The sequence below is a fragment of the Dromiciops gliroides genome, chromosome 6 (assembly GCF_019393635.1).
Source record: "Dromiciops gliroides isolate mDroGli1 chromosome 6, mDroGli1.pri, whole genome shotgun sequence".
Classification (NCBI taxonomy): Eukaryota; Metazoa; Chordata; class Mammalia; order Microbiotheria; family Microbiotheriidae; genus Dromiciops; species Dromiciops gliroides.
In genome coordinates, this window is record NC_057866.1 from 135119580 (window position 1) to 135128508 (window position 8929).

At 34.3% G+C, this 8929-nt stretch overlaps 1 non-coding gene across 1 annotated transcript; it reads right to left on the minus strand.

The window, feature by feature from the left end:
* Window positions 1-1060: 1060 nt before the first annotated feature.
* On the minus strand, window positions 1061-1167 carry LOC122733204. The gene has a single exon (XR_006353788.1). It is a non-coding gene; the product is annotated as a U6 spliceosomal RNA (small nuclear RNA).
* Window positions 1168-8929: the final 7762 nt, after the last annotated feature.

Below are 8929 nucleotides of genomic sequence, written 5' to 3' on the forward strand. Positions count from 1 at the left end.
ATATTCTGAAATGACAGACTTCCTCCATGTAGAGGTGTTTAGGTAAGATCATAATTATTTTTTATCATCTCCAAAGTGAAAGTGGGAATTTGGGTGGAACTAAGTGGCCTCAAATTCCCTGCCAGTTCTAAATCTATAACTGTATCATCTTATGATCTACAGAATGATACTCACTGCTATTTATCTGCTGAAGCCCCTATATCTGTGATTATCCACCTGGTGTTTCTGATTTTGTAATAATTATTAGAGGTATATTCATTCTTTTGATTCTGTTTGACTTATTCTTGGTGTCTCGTGAAGTCATTAGTTTCCATCTGCCCAATTTAATTTTTTGCTTTTGGTTTGTTTGTTTTCTTTTGTTTTTGGCAGGGCAATGAGAGTTAAGGAACTTTCCCAGGCTCACACAGTGTCTGAGGTGGAATTTGAATGCAGATCCTCCTGAACCCAGGGTCAGTGCTTTATCCACCTAGCTGCCCCTCAATTCTAATTTTTTTTTTTTTTGCAGGGCAATGGGGGTTAAATGACTTGCCCAGGTCACACAGCTAGTAAGTGTCAAGTGTCTGAGGCTGAATTTGAACTCAGGAACTCCTGAATCCAGGGCCAGTGCTTTATCCACTGCACCAGCTAGCCTCCCCTCAATTCTAATTTTTAAGGCAATATTTTCTTCAGTAAGCTTTTGCACCTCCTTTTCCATTTGGTCAGTTTTACTTTTGAATGAATTGATTTCTTCAGGGAATTTTTTTTCCCATTTGGACAGTTGTATTTTTTAAGGAACTGTTTTCTTCAGTCATTTTTTATGCTTCTTTTTCCAAGCTGTTGACTCTTTTTTTGCATAATTTTTTTGTGTAACTCTCATTTATGTCATTTCTTTTCCTATTTTTTCCCTTATACCTCTTAATTAATTAATTTTTTTTTTTTTTTTAGTGAGGCAATTGGGGTTAAGTGACTTGCCCAGGGTCACACAGCTAGTAAGTGTTAAGTGTCTGAGGCCAGATTTGAACTCAGGTACTCCTGACTCCAGGGCCAGTGCTCTATCCACTGGGCCACCTAGCTGCCCCCAAAAAATATGGAACGCTTCACAAATTTGCGTGTCATCCTTGCGCAGGGGCCATGCTAATCTTCTCTGTATCGTTCCAATTTTAGTATATGTGATGCCGAAGTGAGTACTTATTTAATTTTTAAAATTCCTTTTGAGTTCTTCCAAGAAGGCTTTTTTTTTGTCTTGAAACCAATTCATCTTCCCCCCCTTGAGGCTTCACTTTTAGGCATTTTAACAGTGTTGTCCTCATCTGAATTTTTGTTTTTGTCTTTCTTGTCACCAAAAATGTTGTCTAAGGTAAGGGCCCTTTTCTGTTTTTTTTCTTATATGTTAGCCCATTTTGTGACTTTTAAAGTTGAGATCTGCTCCTGGGGCATAGGGGCCACTGTTGCAAGCATCTTGTTCTGGGGGATAGGAACTTGATCACTGGTTTTCTGCTCTGAAGCCTATGGGTTCTTGCAGATTCCTCACTGCTCGGGGCTTAGCCTCTGTGCTGAGATGGCTTGGTCTAAATGCACCTGTCCTGTGGGTGGTTCACTAACTGGCAATTTGCCCTCTCAACCAGGATTAGGGTAAGAAGGGTCTCACAGGCTCAGCAAGCCAGGAACAATGGGCCTCAGCTATTGATCTGTGCTATGGCTAAGAGCCTCCTACTAACTTGTCCATACCCCCTCTATGCTCTGCTGAGTTGTGTTGCCCTCCCCTTTTATCCAAGTAAGACTGACCTTTCCTGAAGTCTTCTAAATTATCTCAATTTGGAATATTGTGTCTCTCTGTCTTTTTGTAGTTCCTGTACTTCCAAAATCCATTTAGAAGCTTAATTAAGTATTGCTTCTGAGGGAAAAACTGTAGAGCTCAGGGAACTTCCTGGCTTCTCTCTGCCATTTCTGCTCTACCCACCCCCCCATAGGGGTATATTTAGGGAAAAAAAAAAAAAAAGAACAAAGGTACCTGCTTCTGTATATTTGAATGCAAGAAAATGTCACTTTTTTATTCTTTCTCTTTATGTTCTTGACTGTAAACTTCAGATCCATGTGTAGTTAGAGTGCCCACATATAGAATTATTCTTCCTATTATTCATGTAAACCTTGAAAAATTAACATGGTCCTGAAAGTCTTTTTAAGGAAAAATTGAAAAAAAAACTTTTTTCAAAGATTTATGTTTTTTTATTTAAAAATTTTTTTAAAAAAAATCTTGAGTGTTGAGTAAAAAAAAAAAAGATTAACATCTGGCTTTAATATATAACAACAATAGTGGATAGAGCACCGGCCCTGGATTCAGGAGTACCTGAGTACAAATCCGGCCTCAGACACTTAACACTTACTAGCTGTGTGACCCTGGGCAAGTCACTTAACCCCAATTGCCTCACTAAAAATATATATATATATATATATATAAAACAACAATAGTGGTGTTGTTTTTGTTCTATTTTGTTTTTATTAAACTGTTAATTCAACAAATTCAACCATCTTTAGGAACATAATCTTAATGTCAGATATTATCATATCATATCATATGTAGAGATAAGTGATTATAATATTGTCCTTGAGCCTAAAACCGAACCAAACTGCTGTTAAACCTCCTTTTGAAGTCCAAGAGAAGATGAATTAGAATGGTTTATAGCACATCAGAGTCATGAAGTTATTTCTCCTACTTTCCCATCTTTCTCAACTCTTTCTTCTGCTCTCTTCTACCTCTATAACTAATAATTCCCATTGTTAAAAGAGGAAGAATACCCCTTACATTTAATTCAAAAAAGGCAAAACACTTACCTTTGATTCTTTAATTAAATTTTAATAGACTAGAACAGAAACTATTACTGGGGATATTTTAGGAAGTTGATATGAACCCCAAAAATGGTGATGTCCAGTTTGGTTGTTTGGAATTCCATAATGTCATAAGTTACTTAAAGACATATTGTAGGGGGCAGATAGGTGGCACAGTGGATAAAGCACCAGCCCTGGATTAAGGAGGACCCGAGTTCAAATCTGGCCTCAGACACTTGACACTCACTAGCTGTGTGAACCTGGACAAGTCATTTAACCCTCATTGCCCTGCAAAAAAAAAGACATATCGTGAAGTATTTTTAATAGAATAATAGTTTAAATGTAGTTTACATATTGATATGTGTCATATGTAGCACATATACCACACTCCAATCAACAGGTCATGTTACACAACCAAACAAAATTGTTTAAAATTGAAAAGTTAGAAAGCATTTCAGAATATAAATGACCCTTAGTAGGAATGTATCCAGAGTATAATCAATGTGCTTACATAACATTTTATAATATACGTCATATATATGTATATGTATGTATGCATAATAATGTGTGTATGTGTATACACACACACACACAAATAATACTTCCCTCAGGTTAAAATAAATAAAACAAAACAAAAAATACTAAGTAGAAAAATCAGGAGATGTAAATATGCAACAATTTATTTTTTTAATGTGGTTTTTAGTTGAATTCAAAGTCAATGATGTCAACAGTATGATTTAGGAGAAATAACAATATAAACTAATAAAGGGAATGTTTTATTTATTTTTAGTCCCACATTTTAAGAAGTGTCTAAAATTAGTGCAATATGAAGATTGTTTGGAGGAATTGGGGACACAGCCTAAAGAAGATGCCAACTTTACAGTGTTGGAGAAATGCATGCGATAACTGCCTTAAGGTACTTGAGGGATTATTTTGTAGAAAGATTAGACTTACTTAGCACTGTCTATGTAAAGAGAAATAGAAGCAGTTATTGGAAAAGGCAGACAGATATATTTAAAGTTGACATAAAGAAGTTATAACTAAGAGTTAGTAGTCTTAAAAAAAACACCTGAGGGGGCAGCTAGGTGGCCCAGTGGATAAGGCACTGTCCCTGGATTCAGAAGGACCTGAGTTCAAATCTAGCCTCAGGCACTTGACACTTACTAGCTCTGTGACCTTGAGCAAGTCACTTAATCCTCATTGCCCCACCAAAAAAAAAAAGAAAACAAATAGAGAGAGAGAGAGAGAGAGAGAGAGAGAGAGAGAGAGAAAGAAAGAAAGAAAGAAAGAAAGAAAGAAAGAAAGAAAGAAAGAAAGAAAGAAAGAAAGAAAGAAAGAAAGAAAGAAAGAAAGAAAGAGTTAGTTATTAGTCTAAAACTAATATTTTCGGTCTTGTGACACAGTGGGCTCCCCACTAGACAACTTATGCTATAATTTATCAGTTATTTCAGTAGACTTTTTGTGTATAATTTCATCTTTCTATTTAAATGGATACAAAAGGTCCTTTCTAAAACTGTTTTGTGATTTCACGTCATGGGTTATATCATCTGATGGCACATTCATTAGTAAAATTCTTTTATAATACACACATTTGAAAAGCAATAGAGAATGAAATGTTTTCCTATGTCTTGGCCAAGCTGAATATATATATATATATATATATATACAGAGAGAGAGAGAGAGAAATTGTTGTTGCTGCTTGTTCTTGTGGTGGTGGTAATGATGTTTTTCAGTATTCTCAGTCATGTCTGACTCTTTGTAGTCTCATTTGGGATTTCCTTGGCAAAGATACTAGCGTGGTTTGTGATTTCCTTCTCCAGCCTATTTAACATATGGGGAAACTGAGAGAAATAGGGAAAAGTGGCTTGCCCAGGTTCACATACCTAATTAGTGTCTGAGACCAGATTTGAAACAGAAGAAGAGTCTTCTTGACTTCAGCCTAGGCATTCTATCCACTATGCCACCTGGTTGCCCAATAAGTGCTTAATAACTGTTTACTTACTTGAATTGAATTCTTCATTCCTGTATTCAATCCTCTCAGAAAAAGAAATTGAGAGAAATATAAATAAATGAAAGGGGTAAACAGAGTAGAGTCCAAATGGTTTTACAAAGAGCTTCATCAGTCATTTAAGGAACAGATAACTTTTATACTAAATTAACAATTTTGAAACTAGAGAACACTTTCTATTAGATAGATATAATTCTGATATCCAATATCCAACACAAAGATGTATAAAGCAAAGAAGAATGCTAAATATTGTTATCATTTATAAAAATATTAAAATAAAATATTTAGTAAAAGATTAACACAGGACATATGTTGTTGTTTTTTTGTGGGGTGATAAGTGTTAAGTGACTTTCCCAGGGTCACACAGCTAGTAAGTGTCAAGTATCTGAGGCTGGATTTGAACTCAGGTCTTCCTGAATCCAGAGCCAGTGCTTTATCCACTGCACCACCTAGCTGCCACCGACATATGCTTTTAAAATAATCATTATTAAGTTTTAGTAATAATAGAAACACTCATAACAACAAATATTAAGATAGCATGCTTATATTAATGAGATGCAGAAAATCATTGATTTTAATATTCAAGTAGGATAAAGATCAAAAAATAGAAATTATATGCTATTTCCCTAATAAGCTCTAAGGCATTTATCTGAATCAAAAACTAGCATTTTTTCTGATATTGCAGAAAGAAAAAAAGAAAGGGAAGCATATATGTTTTCTCCCTTATTTATTAATAATAGTTTATCAGTAGAAGAAAATGGAATTGAGGGGGGAGAAAGGAAAAGAAGAGGCAAACTAATCTCTATCTCAGTAGCTTTTTAATATTACTAACAAAACACAGGATGAAGAGCTAGTTATATATAGATGTTCCACTTAAATAACAATAAATTGTAATGCAAATCTAAAAGATTCCATTTTTTTATATTTTTGTATCCTTCCAGTACTTAGTAAAGTGTCGGCAACAATTAATAAATATTTGTTCAATGACTGATAGACTCAATTAAATTAACCAAAATACATATAGCACAGAACTTGTGAAAATAAAACTACATTTTTTTAAAACAAGACTAAAATAAGATCTAGAGAACTATGGATTTTTATTTTGTATTTACCTCTGACCTTCTTAGTTGCTATGGTCTCACCCAAAAATTACCTTCTGTTTACTTTGTGTATAGTTTCTACATATCTATAAGTGTACATACCCATATATGTGCTCATGTTCTTTCCAATGTCAATTAATGAGTATTTATTAAGAACTTATTATATATCAGGCACTGTATATATGCATGCACATGTATGTTTTGTATGTATGTGCATGTGTAAGTAGAGACACACACCTACACGTACATATATATGCACTTACATAATACATGTATATATGTATATGCATGCATATATACATGTATTAGATTAATCTGAAAGAGAAAATTATTACTGGCTAGGGAGAATGGAAAAGGCCTGTTGAAGGTAGGATTTGAGCTGAGTCTTCAAGGAAGTTCAGGAAATTCAAAGATAGATTGGCAAGGCATAGAATCTCAAGAATAGGGAGCTTATAGTACACAAGCATGGAGAAATGAGAGTGGTATGTTGGAAGAACTCTAAACTATTTGTCATAATGGACAATTCATTCTTTCTTTGTGTTTCTTGCACACTGTTGGACACATATTAGGTGGTTAAAGAATTCTTATTGATTGCTTGATTGAATCCCAGCTCTATGTGATTGCAGAGCCAATTTTCTTTCCACTACACCAGAGTGCTTCCCTTTTCAAGTTTTAAAACAATATGGTAGTGTGGCTATTTCTACTCTATCAAACTTTAAGGTCACCAGTGATACAAAGCGTCCATCCTCAGAATCTCAAGTCTAACATTATTTGTATCTTAAAATTAATTTCTAAACATGTCCATTTAATGTTTCCATGTGTTCCCTTCCTACTATTCTATTTCTCATTTCCACTATTTTAATACAGAGGCCCAAACACAGACAGGATACTATTATCTGTCTCTCTTTTTCCTTGTACATAACTATTTTATTTTGCAAAGATAACAAACTCTCCCTAATCATCTTTAATTAAAATATAAAGATGTATAAGATGCACACATTTTTTTCTATACTCTAGGACACAATGAAGAAAACTGTTTCCTCAGGGTTGTGAGTTATGAACAGTGGATTCAAAGTGTGCATCATATGAGTCAATGGCTATGATATGAATAACAAGAAATGAGGTTTAGGAAAAATAGTGTTTTAAAATCAGTCAAACTTGAAAGAGGATATTTGGTTTATAGTACTTCAATAACTCCTTGCCTTTTTGCTATGCAGTGGTTTTCTGCTTGTTGAATCCTTTAGAATTATATAACCACAATCTACCATGCATCACTAGGGAACAAATCCTATCACACCTTAGAAACCTACAATTAAAAATTGCATTCTGAAACTCACTTTGCTTATGCCAATGAGCTATGAAATGCACAGATTATGATACTGGAAGATTATATTAAGTGAATTTTCACAATTCCCAGAGACTTTGGTTTTTTTAGATTTTATTTGCTTTAAATACTATAAATATATCCTCAGTAGAGCAATTCCAAGTGATATATTGCATATTTTCACCAACAAACTGAAAACATATGGTACTAGATTCCATTCTGTATTCCCCAGTGCTCCAAATAAGTGAGTGGACCTAGGTGAATAACTTACTTACTGGCAGGAGTGCACTTAAATGCATTAACTCATTCATTCTCTCTATAAGACATCCCTGTATCAAGATGGAGATGAAACAATAAGAGGCAAAACAATTTTCTCTAATTTAGAGAATATGGTAATGACATAAAAGGCAATACAACTTAGCTCTCTGGGATCTTATTTCAGAGCACACTATAGCAAATGTTATTCAAGCATATATAAATGTTTCACAGTTATGGCCTGATTTTGAAGATGAAGGATGTGAATGACAGACACTGACCAACTATCCCTGTTCTTTCTCCTTTTTTTTATTTTATTATTATTTTTTTTTTTGGTGAGGCAATTGGGGTTAAGTGACTTGCCCAGGGTCACACAGCTAGTAAGTGTCAATGTTCTGAGGCTGGATTTGAACTCAAGTACTCCTGACTCCAGGGCCAGTACTCTATCCACTGAGCCACCTAGCTGCCCCTCTTTCTCCTTTTTTTTTTTTTAAACTACATAAATCTTCCAACCTGTATAAATTGCTTTCAGGATGACTGAATATGAAAGGTGAGTTGAATTGATTTAATGGAAAGATCAAGTATAGATGCTAAGGTTTTGATTCCAATTCCTTTGTTTTGGTCAATTGAACATGTTTGCCTTCAGCTACAGATATCTGACTTTGTACTGCTGCCTTCTTTCCCAATCTATTTTTGGAAATTAAACCATAGAATGTTAGACACTTTTCAATAAAAGGCAAAACAAAAACAAACAAATACAAAATGGCAGAGTATAGGTTTGGATGCAGATGAACTACTGCAACATCCCTCTCCTACCAAATTTAAAATGGCACCTAAAATCAAATTTTGAAATAGCGGAGCCAAAAAAAAAAAGGTCAGAGGGAAATTGGGTAACAAGTCTAAAGCAACAGAGGAAGTCCAGAGGTCTGTAACACTAGGTAGATAACAGGAAAGCAGACGCACCAGCAGTGATAGAGGAAACACTGGGAAAAGACATGAGGGATACAAAACAGTTATGAAAAGTGATTTAACAAATTGCTAAAAGAGGCTCAAAAATGCTGAAAAATATAACTCCTTAAAAATAGAATTGGCCTAATGGTTTAAAAAAAAGGCACAAAAATTCACTGAAGAAAATAAGTCCTTTAAAAGAATACGTCAGGTAAAAATATATACTGAAGAAAAGACCTTTAAAGGACAGAACTGGCTAAATGGAAGGGGGAAAAGGTAAAAATATATACTGAATAAAATAACTTCTTAAAAGGCAGAATTGCCTAAGTGGAAAAAAAAGAGGTACAAAAATCACTGAAGAAAATACCTAAAAATTAGAATTGTGTCAGTTGAAATTAATGACTTAATGAAACTTCAAGAAACAATAAAGCAAAGTCAAAAGAATGAGAAAAAAAGGAAAATGTGAAATATCTTATTGGAAAATAGATC